The sequence below is a fragment of the Molothrus ater genome, chromosome 9 (genome assembly GCF_012460135.2).
Source record: "Molothrus ater isolate BHLD 08-10-18 breed brown headed cowbird chromosome 9, BPBGC_Mater_1.1, whole genome shotgun sequence".
Classification (NCBI taxonomy): domain Eukaryota; kingdom Metazoa; phylum Chordata; class Aves; order Passeriformes; family Icteridae; genus Molothrus; species Molothrus ater.
The window spans coordinates 2,950,752-2,966,356 of record NC_050486.2 but is presented as its reverse complement, the minus strand read 5'-3'; the positions used below and the strand labels follow the sequence as shown (position 1 = coordinate 2,966,356).

General features: G+C 49.5%; 1 long non-coding RNA gene across 2 annotated transcripts; it reads left to right on the top strand.

The window, feature by feature from the left end:
- The first annotated feature begins 385 nt into the window (after nucleotides 1-385).
- On the top strand, nucleotides 386-12,371 carry LOC129046766 (uncharacterized). Of its 2 annotated transcripts, none has more exons than XR_008508527.1 (3): nucleotides 386-534; nucleotides 9,028-9,160; nucleotides 9,749-12,371. It is a non-coding gene; the product is annotated as an uncharacterized LOC129046766 (long non-coding RNA). The 2 variants fall into 2 exon arrangements; XR_008508528.1 differs by having other exon boundaries at nucleotides 9,019-9,160.
- Nucleotides 12,372-15,605: the final 3,234 nt, after the last annotated feature.

Below are 15,605 nucleotides of genomic sequence, written 5' to 3'. Positions count from 1 at the left end.
CTGCTTTTCAGCTTTTCCAGATTTCAGCTGCAGTGAGCAGCTCCTCCCCAGAGCAGGGCACAGCCACCCTGGCCTGCCAAAACCCCCCCAGCAGCACCGAGAGCCCTCAGTGCTGGGTCTGCAGGCAGCCAGGCTGTGCCACAGCAGCACCCTCCTCCTCCTCCTCCTCCTCGGAGATGGAGGCAGCACTGCAGCCTGGAAAATGCAAAATTGCCCACCAATAAAATGCAAAATTCCCCACCAATAAAATTCAGGGAGCCTTCAGTGCTGACTGGCCAAGGAGGCACCAGCCCACAGCAAATGATGCAACTTTCCCTGGGCTGGAACTGGATGGTCTTGAAGCTGAATTTTCCTCCAAGCCGTTCCACAAATCCATGATTTCACATGGCACAATCCTTCCCTGGCCCAAGAGCCCTGTGGAGCCGCTCCCCTCAGCCGGCTCAGGCTGATTTCTGGAGGGAGGGCAGCTAAAAATCCCAAATATTTCCCCAAGGGAGCGCCTTGCCAGCGAGCCGGTGTCCAGGAGAGGGCAGGGTGAGCCAGCACAGCACCTGCCTTGTGGGTCCTGCCGAGGCATTCTTTCAAACACAGACACAGATTTGCTCTTTTTTTTTTGTTTTTTCTTTTATGTTCTGGAGGTTTTTTTGGGTTTTTTTCGGTATTATGGGTTTTTGGGTTTTTTGGGGTTTTTTGGGGGGATTTTTTTATGTGGTTTTTCTTTTTTGATTTTTTTCTTTTAGTTTGTTTTTTTCTTGGTTTGTTTTTTGTTTGTTTTTTTTGTGAGTTTTGGTTGGGTTTTTTTTGGTTGTTGTTATGGGTTTTTTTGGGGGTTTTTTGTTTTTTGTTTTGTTTTTGTTTTGGTTTGGTTTTGGTTTGGTTTTTTGGGCTTTTTTTGGTTTGTGGTTTTGTTTTTGGGGTTTGGTGTGGGGGGGTTTTTTTTGGGTTTTGGGGGTTTTGGGGTTTTTTAAATTTTCTTTTAGGTTTTTTGTGGTTTCTTTGTCTTTTGGGGTTTTTTGGGGGTTTTGAGGTTTTTTGGTGTTTTGTTTTGTTTTTGAGGGAATGTTTGGGTTTTTTGTTTTTTGTTTGGGTTTTTTGGTCTTCGGTTTCGTTTTTGGGGTTTGGTGTGGGGGTTTTTTTTGTTATTTTTTAGTGGGTTTTTTTGGTTTTTTGTTTTGGTTTGGTTTGGGTTTTTTGGTTTTCTTTGGTTTTGGTTTTGTTTTGGGGTTTTTGTTTGGGTGGGTTTTTTTGGTTTTTTTTTTTTGTTTTGTTTTGTTTTTTGGGGGGTTTTTTTGGTTTTTTTTTTTGTTTTTTTTTACGAGCTTAAGCCCCAGCAAAACTCCGAGGTTTACGCCTTTCCTGCTCCCTCCCAGCCCCTGGCCAGCAGGCACCTTGTTTATGGGTTTGGGGGGGGGTTTGGGTTTTTTTGTTTGTTTGTTTGTTTTTGTTTTGTTTGTTTGGGGTTTTTTGGTTTTTGGGGGGGTGGTGGGGTTTTTTGGGGTTTTTACGAGCTTAAACCCTAGCAAAGCTCCAAGGTTTGTGCTTTTCCTGCTCCCTCCCAGCCCCTGGCCAGCAGGCACCTTGTTTATGGGTTTGGGGGATTTTTGGGGTTTTTTTTGTTTGTTTGCTTTTGGTTTGTTTGTTTGGGGTGTTTTGGTTTTTGGTTTCGTTTTTTGGGGGGGGGTGGTGGGGTTTTTTGGGGTTTTTACGAGCTTTAACCCCAGCAAAGCTCCGAGGTTTGTGCCTTTCCTGCTCCCTCCCAGCCCCTGGCCAGCAGGCCCCATGTTGACAGGTGAGGTGACAGCGGTGCCTGTGCTCTGCTGGGGCAGGGGACAGGGGACAGTGCCTGCCTCCATCCAGGGATCACTTACAATCCACATTACCCTTCCAGGAAATGCAGGCAGCTCTTCCAGCCACAGCCTGGCACGGGCTCTGCCCCATGCCCAGGCGCTGCAGTGGTACCAGGGCAGGGTCTGTAGCCCCACGTTTCTCTTCCCAGAGAAAAGCAAGGCACAATTCTTCCCAAGGGTTCCTGAGATTCACATTCTCTGAACCTCAGAGAAAGGGAAAACACAATTCTTATCACTTGCTGTGCCTGTGTTTGTGCAGAAGTAGAATGCAATATGGAGATTGTTTATCCAAAGTGATGGTGTTTTGTTTCCTTGGCCTGTCAGGGCCAACTGTGTGTGGGGACTGAGGGTGACAGTCATGAGATTCTGGGCAGTTGTGTGCAGAGATGAGTGCTTGGCAGATTCAGTTTTAGATGTATAGACTAATATAGTATCATAAAGTAATTAATTAGCCTTCTGATATCCATGGAGTCAGATGCATCTTTCTCTCCCCTTCATCAAAATCGCCTTTGATTTACAATAGGGGCAGAGTTGGCATCACCCCGAGAGGGTCAGCACAAAGCCAGGCAGCTCAGACTTGGGCAGTGTGGAAAATACCCTGTGCTGGGCAGCCCAGAGCAGGCTGAGAGGTGGAGAAAGCAGCTGGGGAGCTGAGGAGGATGATGGAGGGAGCTTTTCTGGAGCTGGGAGAAGGTCACTGAGCAGCGCGGCGGAGCTTTCCCAGCACAGCTTTCTCCAGAAATAACACCCTTCCCCAGACACTCTGGAGACTCCCCTGGCCTTGCAGTGTTAATGTTCAACCCCCTGGACAGGGACAGCGTGTTGCAGCCAGCAGGGAGGTGGGGACAGCCTGTGGGGACAGCACTGGTGGCTGGGCACACACGTGAGGTCACTCCCTGCCCCATGGGACCCCCATGTGTCAGCAGCAGCACCTGGCTCCTCACTGCCCCCTGAACCCCAGGGCTGGGAGGGAACTGGCTTTGCCACTCAAAAGGGGAAAGGGGCTGCTGGGGCTGTGGGATGTGGGATTCTGTCCTGGTTTAGGGCAATTTGGGGAGAAAAACCTCCAAAGGGGTTTCCTCTGGAAAGCAAATTCAAGCGGCGCCTTCCCCAACTTGGGGTTTGGGAAAAAGATTTCAGAATCTCCTCCATTCTTAAAGGTGCAAAACTTATTTCTGGGCTAAACAGACAAATGGGGGTACAAACATCCTAAAGTCACCCCAGGACAGATTCCTTGGCTTCTCTGGGGTGAAAGGGGGAGGATGCTGGGTCAGGCTCCCCCCTGAAGCTCAAAGTTTGGCAGGCAGAGCCTTGGGGTTCTGCACGGTGTGCACCCCATGTGTTTGGGCACACCAAGCCCTTTTTTCCCCAGGAACACCCTCCCAATCAGGCCCAGCCCTTCCAGGGGTGGTTGGTGCCATGTTTTAGGGCGAGCTCTGGCATGCTGGGGGAGAAAAACCCCATGGCTTCCTTGTAGGCAAACAAAGCTTGACTTTATTGCCTTTAAAGTGCAACCAGCACAAACAGTGGCAAAAGTGCAAACACTGATAATGCTCGGAACATTCTGAGCTGTGCAAACAAGCTGGCAGTGCAGGAGTGTGTTGAAATGAAGGGGTGAGGAGGCCGGCAGGAGGAGAGGCCCCTGCCCCAGCAGCTCCCCAGGTGCCTCATTCCCTTTCCCCAGCTGCCCCAGGGAGTGATGCTGACTCTGGCTTGGGGTGGGAGGGGCTCGATGGGAGCCTCCCAGAGCACCAACGCCCACTGAGATGGGATGCAAATGCTGTCACAACATCTTTAGCCCCAGCCCCAGGCTGTGCCTGGGCCTGGCAGGAGGAAGAGCTCCAGAGCTTCCCCCAGAGCTGCTGGGACAAAGCAGAGCCACGTGTCCCTTGCCTGGTGGCTGCCCATTCGAAGCATCCCACCCTGTTTCAGATGCCTTGTGGTGGTCAGAATGCTGCCCCTGCCTTGCTTTATTCCCTTTTCCCCCTTATCTCACCTCCTTTTAGCTGCATTACGCACTCCTGAGCCTTGCTCAGCATTTTCTGTCCTACCAAGCTCTCCAGTGACGAGCCAGAGGTGGCTGCTGTATATCCCAGCTTGTCTGGTGGCACAAACCCCCATTTCCCACCACTCCAGCATGCTCAGGGCACATTTTGCCCTGGCTGGGGGAGGATGATGCACTGAAGGCTCAGTCCTGGCAGAGGTGAGATGATTCACAGGGAGCCAGAGCAGCAGTGCCATAAGGAGGGACTAAAATCCAGCTCCTCAGGAGGCATTTTAGGCTGTTGCCTCCTATTCTTTAAGATTACCAACCAGGCTGGGAAAAGCAGGCCACTGCAAGAGGGCTGGCAAGAAGGAAAAGATCACTGTAGAGTCAGGCAGGGTGCAGGGCCCTCAGCCCTTCCCTGGATCCCCATACACCAGAGAATCCTCCCAGGCTGTTTTTGCTGGCAGGCTGGGAGGGGAGGAGGTGCCTGCAATCAGGGCAGCCCCATCTCAGTGCTCCAGCTGACAAATTCCCACCAGATGGGGATTTTTGGGAAACCAGGGACCCAACAAGCCTTTCCCTCACTACTTGGGATCCAGCCAGCTTCCAGCACTGGCACTTGTTTTCATACAGCCAGCAAGACCAGAATATTGGGAGGAATTCATGTCCTTGCCAGACTTCCCCAAAACCAGCCAGTTCAGCACGTTACTGAGGGCTGGGACAGACAAACAAAATGAGGATCCACTTGCTTTTGTAAGGCTTGGGAAAACAGGCTGGAGTACAGTACATAATGTAACAAAAAATAGACGTACTGAGCTGAGTTCAGTTGCTTTGGGACAAAGTGATCCGGTTTTCAATTTTTTTCTTATAAAGCCAAAGCTTCCTTCACTTTTGCTTCTAGATCTGCCAAGTCTCTTGTGAGTGAAGTTCTGGGGATTTTCCCAGCTGGACTCCATGTCTGGTAGGAGAGGCCAGAGTGCCTGCAGTGGCCTGTCTGGGAGCAGAGAGGTGACAAACATCAGATGTGACACCTGGGCTAGGGTTGGCCCAGGGTGGCTTGGGGATAGAACCAAGGCTGGAGGCCAAAAGCAACAAGTGGTTAGAGGAAAACTGGAGGCATGTGCTGGGTGCTGTTGAATGGCTTCAGCTTGACAGAGAGCAGGTTTACAGGGGATAATGGGAAGAATTTCTTCCCTGTGAGGGTGGGCAGGCCCTGGCACAGGGTGCCCAGAGAAGCTGTGGCTGCCCCTGGATCCCTGGAAGTGTTCAGGGCCAGGCTGGATGAGGCTTGGAGCAGCCTGGGATGGTGGAAGGTGGAACTGGATGATCTCTACTGTCCCTTCCAACCCAAACCACTCCATGTGGGTGACACTCCCACGAGAGGGACACTCAAGGAAGAAGCCACACAAAGCACTCCCTGGCTGCTTGATGCTCCCAGCTTTTTGGAGCAAGCTGCTCTTCTCTTTACAAGCTCTTTCTCCCCTGTTGCTCACCCCAAACACTTTCCTTCCAAAAAAAAATCATGATGAACATCACACAATCCCCAGGAGCCCCATTTCCCCAGGAGCAGCTGTGCCTCACCTGCAGGGTGCTGGAAGCTGCCAGGCCTAAAAATGCTCCCAGCTCCCCAGGGAGCAGCAAAGCTATTTCAGAGCCTTCAAAATTGCAGCAGCCAAAATTATTTCCTGTATTAAGTTATTTAAGCATCTCGCTGTGCAGGTACAAAAGCAGCTCGCTGAGGAAAAAATGCTTTTCCCTGCTGGCTTTTCTTTCCGTTTTCCCACAGACACATTTTCTTCTGTGCTGCTGGGATTTGAGGAAACAACTTTGGAGTTTAAGCATCCATGTCTGGATGGGCTGTTTGGGTCCACTCTGGCTTGCTATTTACCCCAGCTCACGCAAATCTTACGTAGAAAAAAGCAAAAGAGCAGAAGCTCTTCTCCACAAGGTAATGTTCTCTCTTTATTCCAAGAGACACATCAGATGGACAAATACATGGAAAAAGAGGGTCTGGCCTAAAGGTGGGAGACTTTTATACCCAGGGGAAATGGGGGGCAGAGGAGGACCAAACTAATGGGATATAAGTGGGGAGGGGTAACCCAGGGAGAGACCACCAACAGTGGCACTTGAGGGGGGAAAAAGGGGAAGAACATGTGGTCATAGGGTGCAAATCATGTGAACAGTGCAAATTACCAAAACACCCAGTGCAAACAACGAAACAACTATTTAGTGCAAGACAACACCTCCCCCTTTTCTGTTAAAAAATTAAAGGAAAAGCGTGAGCCTATTTCTGACACAGGTTATGAATTCATCCATAACATTGGAGAGTGTGTTTGGTGATAAAAATGAGAGCAGGCTCCTGGACTAAAGTGATTTCAGCATTTATTATAATAAAAATAAAGGCCTAAAGCAAGGGGGCCCGTGGGCCGAGCAGCAGCGTCAAGGATGGAGCAGCACCGGCGCTGGGGCTTCTTTTCAGTCCTCGATGTTCCAGATGGAGCAGCACAGATTCAGTGGGTCAGATCCCCCTTTTTATGCTGTATTTTGTCCCTTTGGATTGGTTTCTTTTTGGATCCTTCATTTGCATGAAGGTTTAAGGTGCTTGATTGGCCATTACAGTTCTGTGCAGGCTGGCTCGCTTCGCTTGGGGGTGCTGCACTTTACTGAGGTGTAATTTCTTATAGCTACCCTTTCAACCCCTTTTACCATAACCAAACTACCAGTACATGTTAAAAACAAGAGCAGGCTCCTGGTACTAAAGTGATTTCAGCATTTATTATAATAAAAAGAAAGGCCTAAAGCAAGGGGGCCATGGGCCAAGCAGGAGCGTTCCTGTCAGGGATGCTGCAGCGTCGGTGCTGGGGCTTCTTTTCAGTCCCCGATGTTCCAGGGGGAGTGGCACCCCTTCTCTGGGTCAGATCCCCCTTTTTATGCTGCATTTTGTCCTTTTGGATTGGTTTCTGTTTGGATCCTTCATTTGCATGAAGGTTTAAGGCTCTTGATTGGGCCTTACAGTTCTGTGCAGGCTGGCTCATTTTGCTTGGGGGAGGTCCTAGGTTCCTCCTGGATGGGTCCCCAGGCTGGTAAAAACAGAACCAGACTCCCAGTACTAAAGTGATTTCAGCATTTATTATAAGAAAAAGAAAGGCCTAAAGGAAGGGGTACAAAAAGTGATTTCAGCATTTATTATAAGAAAAAGAAAAGGCCTAAAGCAAGGGGGCCCGGGCCAAGCAGGAGTGTTCCCATCAAGGATGCTGCAGCACTGGTGCTGGGGCTGCTCAGCAGCGATGGCCCAATGTCCTAGGTGAAGTGGCACAGCTTCCCTGGGTCAGATGCCTCTTTTTATCCTGTTTTTTTTGTCCCTTTGGATTGTTTTCTTTTTGGATCCTTCATTTGCATGAAGGTTTAAGGTGCTTGATTGGCCATGACAGTTCTGTCCAGGCTGGCTCATTTCGCTTGTGGGTGTTGCACTTTACTGAGGTGGAATTTCTAATAACTACTCTTTTAACTCCTTTTACACTATAATAACCAAACTAACAGTACATGTTTAAAATGATCTATCATCTATTTTACAACAGTTTCTAACCTATTTTTAACATTTGGGATGGGACAGGATGGCAGCCAGGCCACCACATCCCTGGAGGAGCACTGGGGATTTATCCTGGGGAGGAGCAGCTGGGTCAGTGCCCTCTCCAGAGGGCAGCCCATGTCCCTGCCCATGTCCCAGCCCGTGTCCCCGCCCGTGTCCCAGCCTTACGCCAGGGTCAGGCGCCCCACATCACGAGCATCGCCACCGACTGGCACTTCACAGCTGCTTTGAGGTGCTGCCAGGGACTGGAGGTCGCGCCTGCCAACAAATCACAGGCATTGTGCTCCATCACTCCCCCCTTTCTCCCCGTTAATGGCCCCTTTCTGTCCCCAGGGAACGTGATTCTGCATCATCCCATCCCTCTGTGAACCCCAGCTCTGCTCTGGGCTGCCTGATTGCACCCATCCCTGGCCACGTCCCTGCTGGGGCTCTCCATGCTGGCTCTGCAAGAAGTGATAGAGCCCCACTCTATCTCCCAAAAAATCACTTAAGCCCCACCCCATGCCCCAAAAATATCACTTGAGCCCCTCCTCATCACCCTAAAAAATCTCTTAAGCCCTAACCCATGCCCCAAAAATCACTTGAGCCCCACTCCATGCCCCAAAAAAATCATCTAAGCCCCACCCCATTGCCCAAAAATCATTTGAGCCCCACCCCATGCCCCCAAAAAAATCATCTAAGCCCCACTCTATCCTCCAAAAAATCACTTGAGCCCCTCCTCCTCACCCCAAAAATCACTTGAGCCCTACCCCATGCCCCAAAAAATCACTTGAGCCCCACCCCCTGCCCCCAAAAATCATTTGGTGCATTGAAGAAAATCTCCCCAACCACAGCAGCCATAAACAAAGACACCAAAAATGGGGTTTATACCCAGTTCTTGCAAAAATAGCTCCCTTGTTGTGCCTCAGAGTGGTGCCCAGAGCAGGGGCACACAGCAGGGGCACCCCAAACCCGAGGGCTGGAGCAGGGGGGGGGTTTGGAAGCTCTCTGGGAGCACACAAGGCAGGAGCCAAGCTGTTGTTCTCATTTGTTATTCAGCGTTGAGGAAATCTGCCTCCCCATCCCGGAGGATAATTGATTCTAACGTCATTTCATTCCAGTCCAGCTGCTGGGCTCGGGAACAGATGTTTTATTGTTCCAGCTGAACACACGGAACCCAAAAAATAATAATAAAAAAAGAAAAAAAGCAACAAAACCCAACTGATTTGTGTTTGTGGTGAGGTTAGCTGTGGTTTGTGGTATTTTCAGGGGTCCCCGTCGTTGGGAGGAAGGAATGAATCTGACTCCATGTTCTTAGAAGGCTAATTTATTATTATATTATATTATATTATATTATATTATATTATATTATATTATATTATATTATGATGTACTAAACTATACTAAAGAATAGAGAAAGGATACTTACAGAAGGCTAAAAAGATAATAATGAAAAACTCGTGACTCTCTCCTCAGAGTCCAACACAGCCTGACTGTGATTGGTCATTAAGTCAAAACAATTCACATGTTGGATAAAACAATCTCCAAGCACATTCCAAAGCAGCAAAACACAGAAGAAGCAAATGAGATAATTATTGTTTTCCCTTTTCTCTGAGGCTTCTCAGCTTCCCAAGAGAAGAATCCTGGGCAAAGGGATTTTTCAGAAAACAGGATGGTGACAGTGGTTTCCTCTCCCCATGAACACGAGGAGGCAGAGCAGCAGTCCCAGGGGAGACCCAGGCCTCTGGAAAAGCCAAGGTTTGTACATCCAATATTTCATTCTACATCCCCACTGTCGGAACCCAGGACATTGCTCTGGCTGCCCTGGAGGATTCGAGACCCTGGCAGGGGGCTCAGAGACCTTGGCACGGAGTCACAAACACCTGTGCCTTTGATTTTAGCCCATGGAAAGAATTACCATTTTGTGTGAGGATTTACAAGCCACAAGAGTTTGAGTAGAATGACAGTGAATTTGTCACAGGGTGAAAAAGTAGAATTTTGGGGTTTTAGAATGGGGGTTCAAGGGGCAAGATGGAGGAATCTGGGTGTGTCCTGTCCTTCTTCTCCTTCTTCTCGTCCTCTATCTTCTGCTGGGATGGTGACACTTTTGGATTGGTTTAGAGAAGAGACAGACTGTCTAACATAGGTGATGGGTATTGGAAAATTATTGTAAATAAAGTACATGTAGTTTTCAGTATAAAAAGTTAACACCACCCCAAGGGCAGGGACTGTGCCACAACCCGACCTGCTGGACAGATCTCAGCAGGTCAGAGAAAGAATGTAAGAGATAAGAGAAAATAAACAACCTTGAGAACCAGAACCAAGGAATCTCAACTTCTTCTTCAGTTGCAGGTCTGGGAAAAAAGAGACTTTCTGAAAACTTGGAGATCATCTCAACCACAGAAACCTGAGACCCCACCTCCAAAATTCTGCCCTGTCCAACAGGCAGGTGCTTGCAGCAGAGAACCATTTCCTCGAGGCTGAGCTGTCACCTTCAGCACAGCCCTTGCATCCTCCCAGGAGCAGGGATCTGTCAGGATCTCTGTTGCCGATTCCCCGACTTCTGGGACTCTGGCTGGGCCCTCCCAGGGGGCTCCCCTGCCCAGGGAGACCCTCCTGGAGTGGTTTTGTGTTAGGAAAGAGAGACTCATTGGATTTTTTTCAGTCTTCAGGTTCTTGTTTATTGTTATCTTATCTAGAATTTTGCATGCTGTCCACACCAGGCTCAGCGCACTGGAAAAGCACCAAGAAATGGCTAAAAATGTCTTGGTGCAAGGTCTTTTAAAGCTAAACTATCTAATTAAGAACTGACACCTAGATTATTTTCCCTTTTAACCCAATAACTGATCCCAAAGAGCCCCAATGCAGACTTTTCCACCCAATTGCAAAATGCCACCCAAACCCATGGAGAAGAAGGAAGAAGCAGCATGAAGGAGAAACCCAGGATGACACCCTGTGGCCTCCATCTTGCTTCCATCCACAACATACTAAAAATCCAAAACCCTAAATTTCCCACCTAAGCAATATGCCTACACTACTCTCTACAATCTACTTTACACCTTAGTGGACTCTAGTCTATTCTGGAGTTTAGGAAACTTTCTCCATGAATGAGGGTCAAAGTCAGTGCTCCCCTGGGGGTCAGGGCACCCCAGAGCAGACAGAGAAACATTCCCTGTGCCCTGGGTTTCCACAGGGATCCACCTGGGTTTCCTCCAAGGAGTATTGTAAATGCAGGGCCACCCACAAGGGGAGAGAATGATGCATCTGACTCCATGTTCTCAGTAGGCTAATTTATTATTTTATTATACTAGATTATATTAAAGAATACTATGCTATACTAAAGAATACAGAAAGGATACTTACTGAATGCTAAAAAAATAATTATGAAAACTTGGGACTCTTTGTGACGCAGCTTGGCCCCAATTGGCCAAAGAGTGAAAACAACTCACAGCAGAATCCAATGGAACAATCACGTGTGGGTGAACAATCTCCAAACACATTCCACACCAGCACAACACAGGAGAAGCAAATGAGATAAGAATTGTTTCCCTTTTCTCTGAGGCCTCTCTCGCTGCCTTTCATCTTCCCAGGAGGAAAACCCTGGGTGAAGGAATTTTTTCAGAGAGCGTGAATGCCACAGAGGAGAAGCCAAAAACAGGAGCAAAAATGAGGATTTTCAGAGCTCAGCCTCTTGTGAAAGAGCTGCTGCACAGCACCTTGGGTGCTCCAGGGTGGGAGTGCTGCGCTCACAGCCCTGCTGGGATCTCCCAGGGACACCCACATTGCTCCAGGAGCACAGGATAGAGGAAGGAGGTCCATGACTTGCTCTGCAGCAGGTTCAGGACAATACCTGGAATCCCAGGCTGAGCTCTCCACTGCATCCTGAAGCATTCCTGTGAAGCTACCACCAGGAGCAGGTGGGAAAACCTTCCCTGTCTGCCAAAAAGAGAGATGTTTAAAATGAAAAATCTTACTGAGCGGCCAAAAAAAAGGAGACTTAAACCTACCCCCAGGTTAAGAGATGTTTCATGTTGATTTTCCCTCTAGCACTAGCAGCCCCCTAGAGAAGAACAAAACCTCTCCCATGAAGAAAAACAGGAGAAACACTCTTCTACAAACTATGGAAGAGCTACCAGAAGGGCAGGTGTAGGTGTTCTCCTTGCTCCACCTGAGCTGTAGGTGAGAAACGAAGCCCCAGAAAGAAATAAAGGGCTCTGAAAGGCCCACAGCAAATTATTTGGGTGATTTTCCCCTCAGGGCTGTCCTCAAGGCTGATGGGAGCATCTTTTGACACCTCCTTGGCAATATTTCTGTGTTTTCTCCTTTTCCCACAAGAGGTGGGTGGGAGGGATCCAATCCTCAGGAATCCAGCCCAGGGAATACCCTGTTCCCCCTCAGGACACTGCACTGGAGCTGGGGCCTGGCACATGGCTTGAAAAGCCCTGGCAGCAGAGTGACTGTGGCAAATAGGAAAGGTAAAAAGATTTTTAGAAAGTAAGTTTTAGAAACAGAAAGAGTAGAGAAACTCAGAATTCGATGTAATTGTAAGGTTTGAAGGTAGGAAAAGTTATAATAGCATACTAAGTAAAGATAAAAAATAATAAAACAATATAAACAAGATAAAACAATACTTTGAGTTTTAGGCTTGGTTAGGATAGATTTAAGGACTGCAGGAAAATATGCTTAGCAAGATAGTAAAAGGTTTTAAACTTCATAATGGTGTTTTGTATATTGTTAATAGAGAGCAGACAAGCAAGCACTGTGTGAAGCAGGTGTATGTGTGCTTTTAGTAACTGGCTAAAACAATTGTCTGTAAGCTTTAGCAATGTGCTGTTGGCTAGGAAGTTTTTTAAATGCTCTGTAACAAAGAAATCTTTAGCTGCTGCTGGTTGTATGTGAGCTTTGCCATCTTTCTATTGTCTCAACCATGTAATGAGGCTGATGCTGTGAATAAAACTTAAAGAGCATACCCCAGCAGTCCTGTCCTGTTTGTGAAAAAGAATAAAAACCTTTCCAACACAGTGACCACAGCCCCTTGTCTCAGAAAGGGGATGGTGGAGGCACTCTCGTGGCTGCAAATGAAACACCTGGGCCATGAAGATCTCTGGGCTCTGCAGCACTGTGCAGGAAATCCAGACACCAGATGTGACTGTCCCCTTGAGAAGGACAGTCTGGGCAAGGGCTGTGTGCAGCCAAACCACAGCCAGGGGCTGGAGGTGGAAAATACCTCTTGGATCATCCCCCTTCCCATCCAGCTGGGTGAGCAGCAGGGATGGGGTCAGTGGGTGTCTCCCCCTCCCTTCCAGGCCTGCTGCCAAGCTGTTCCCACTTCCAAACAACCTCCCTGCATCCCACCTCAGGCTGCTTTGTGCCTGCTGGCTCCACTTTCCCTTGGCATCAGCCCATGGCCACGGGTGTTAGAGCTCTGACCAGGCATGGGGACACGTTGGAGATGCCATCACAGCCAGCCAGGAGGATTTGGTGTCCCTCAGGAGCAGCACTGGCCCAGAGGCCACCTCCTTGGCCAGCAGAGTGTCCAGAGAGGTCACTGAGACCTTCAGAGGGTTACACGGCATGGGGACACATAGGGAAGCAAGGAGCTGGCTGTAAAGGCAGAGCTGGGCCAGCTATAGGTACAGAGCCCGGCAGGAGATGTCAGGAGGAGCTGTCATGGAAAATATTTACCCTGTGAGGTCAGTGCACCCTCGGCTGCTCTCTGCAGGGGACTTTGGACACAGGAGGGCAGACGTTTCCCTCCTGCAGGAGAGGGCAGGCACTTCCTGCGCTGGGCAGATGAGAAGCACGAGTGGAAAGTTTTGTGCATAAGGCAAAGCAACTGAGCCATCAGCTGCTGGCCACTGGGTGCTTGCTGTTAGGGGAAACTGCCTGTTTTGGGAAAAAAAAAAGGGGTGGATCTCTAAGAAAAAAAAAACAAAACACCAGAGGGGATGGGGCAGAGCAGAGCTGAGAGCTGCCAGTAGGACACAGGGAAATGCAGGCACACTCTGGGTTGTGTATGGAGGGGAAGAATCATCCCAAAATTGTGTGATGGCTCAGGAAAAAAGACCCCAGTCCTCATGTCTGGCTGTTTGCAGCAATAAAACCAGTGCTTGGCATCCTCTGCTCCTGGGGTTCAGCACAGCCTTTCATAATTCAAGGCTAGTTGGAGTGTTGGTCCTGCTAAATGCCATCAGTGGGATTTCTCCCCTGGATGAAAGCAGTGCAGGATTGATCAGTGCTGGCTGCTTGGGCAACCTGGAGCACGTGAGGCCAAGAATTTGGGGGGCTCAAGCAGAGAAAATCATCTCCTAGAAGATGATGAGAAAAGGCAGATATTTCACACCTCGTGAGGCAGAGCTCTCAGAAGATGAGAGCTCCCAGCACATTTTGCTTGGCCTCATTTCCAGGAAAACCTCATGCCTTGAAGCAGGGATCTGATACTCACTGCCCTTCCAGGAAGCATCTCTTGCCACCAGTGCTGGCTGGGTCAGCATCCCTGGGGAGAATTTCTCTCTTTATTTCAGGCTTCAATGATAAATTGATGATTTTCCCCCAAGGGGACAGTGACTCCATCACCACTCACAAGTGAAAGGGGCAGGGGGAGCTTCCAGTGTTGCCAGCAGTGACTCAAGAGGTGGGACTCCAGCCCTCCTGACTCACTCCCTGTGAGCCCCAGCCCTGGTGAGCAGCTTCCTTTGCATCAGTCACTCTGGAGATGATAAAGGAACCCAAGCTGTGTTTTCAAGATGTGCTGTGCTGTTTTAAGCCCCCACACATTCTCATTTTCAAGGTTTTTTCCCCCTTTTTCAGCTTTGGACTCACCATGTTGCCAGCTCATCTCTCCACTGAGCAAGCAGGGCTCCTCCCCACCCTTCTCCAGTTTGTCCCAGTTTCCCCTCAGCATCCCAGTGCCCTCAGCTCCCTTAGCACAAGGAGAAATCCAGCAAAGCTTGCCAGTTTTCTGGTTGGCACCCTGTCATTGCCAGTGCAAGAGGCTGCAAATAGAGGCCATTTTCCATGCTTAAAAGAAGTCATTTCCCCAGGGTCTGGGTATCAGCTCAGAGGTGGCATTTGGGGATCTAAGGACTTGCAGGGTCCTAGTAGCCAGCAGCTTTAGTTTTGGAGAAATCCGGCAAAGTTTGCAAATTTCTATTTGTTGTCCCACCAAACAAATTCCAGTCACACCAAGAGCCCCCCTGTGCCCCCAGTGGGGTCTCCAGCTCAGCCCCACCAGACCCTCCCTCCCCTGGGACTCTCCAGGAGTGACAGCAGTGGCAGGGCTGTCCCCTGTCCCCTGTGCTTCTCTCCCACCCGGACCTGCCTTGCTCTGCCACCCACCCCTCTGTGGGCACTGTGCTGGCTGAGACACTTGAGCCCCAGCTCAGCTGTTGACTCCAGTCCATCCCTGAGGAGAGGGATGGGGATGAGGACTTGCTGCAGGCTCCAGGGTGGAATTTCACTCACTGCAGTGACCTAGTGCTCTAAAAATACAAATAAAGCAGTGAGCAGCCCAGCCCCATCCCGTGTCCCACAGAGGGCTGCTCAGCCAGGCTCTGCCTCCCTGGCTGAGAGCAATTCAGCTGAAGGCTGAAAATTAGGGCAAATTTTAGGAGATCTGGATGTAGGGTGAGGAGCAGGAAGGTTCTGTGTGCCCCTCACGCTCCCTGCTTTGCTAAGCCAGACCAGCCAAGCTCGTCCTATCTCTCTATCCCTCTGATCACCCTGTTGCCCCTCTCATCCTGCCTCGGTGTCCCAGATTGCAAGGCAAGATGTATTCTATTTGCCATCTGGATGGCAGCTGTCTTTTTCAAGTGGGCAGTTTTCCTTATCTCTTCCACACCCACTCCTCCCTTTTGTGGGGGGGAACATCTGCTGATAACAGCTATTGAATGTCCCTACATGGCTGATAAGAACTGCAGCATCCCATTGGGAGATGTGAGCCCAGAGGGAGGAGCCAAGCATTCCTACCTGGATATAATCTGGAGATTCTGGAACACCAGCACAGCTTCTGCACTGTGGAGAAGAGGAACAGCAGCTGCCTCTTCTTCCACTGGATCTTCAGAGGAAAACTACACCTTTCTACAGGCTCCCTGCTCCAGCAGAACCACCCCTGACACTGCAGGAGGGCTGCAGCCACATTTCCAATGGGACTGCTACCAGCATCCTGACCCACAGGGTGTCAGGGTGGGTTCTGACTCTGGCA